The following is a 216-nucleotide window of genomic DNA, read 5'->3' as shown; positions in this document are numbered from 1 at the left end:
AAAGATACAAATTATGAACAACAAACATGCATCTATCAACAAATGAATCTAAGAATCAGAAGAAAAAATAATCTGAGGAACAGAATGAACTGTTGATTATAATAGAATCAGGGACATAGAAAGGGAATGGACTGATTATTCTTGGGGGAAGTGGTGGAATGGGAGATGCGGGAAGAGACTGGACAAAAATCGTGCACCTATGGATGAGGACAGTGG

The sequence above is a fragment of the Myotis brandtii genome, unplaced genomic scaffold, assembly GCF_000412655.1.
Source record: "Myotis brandtii unplaced genomic scaffold, ASM41265v1 scaffold760, whole genome shotgun sequence".
NCBI classification, from domain to species: domain Eukaryota; kingdom Metazoa; phylum Chordata; class Mammalia; order Chiroptera; family Vespertilionidae; genus Myotis; species Myotis brandtii.
The sequence above is the reverse complement of the archived record's forward strand: the minus strand, read 5'-3'. Positions refer to the sequence as shown.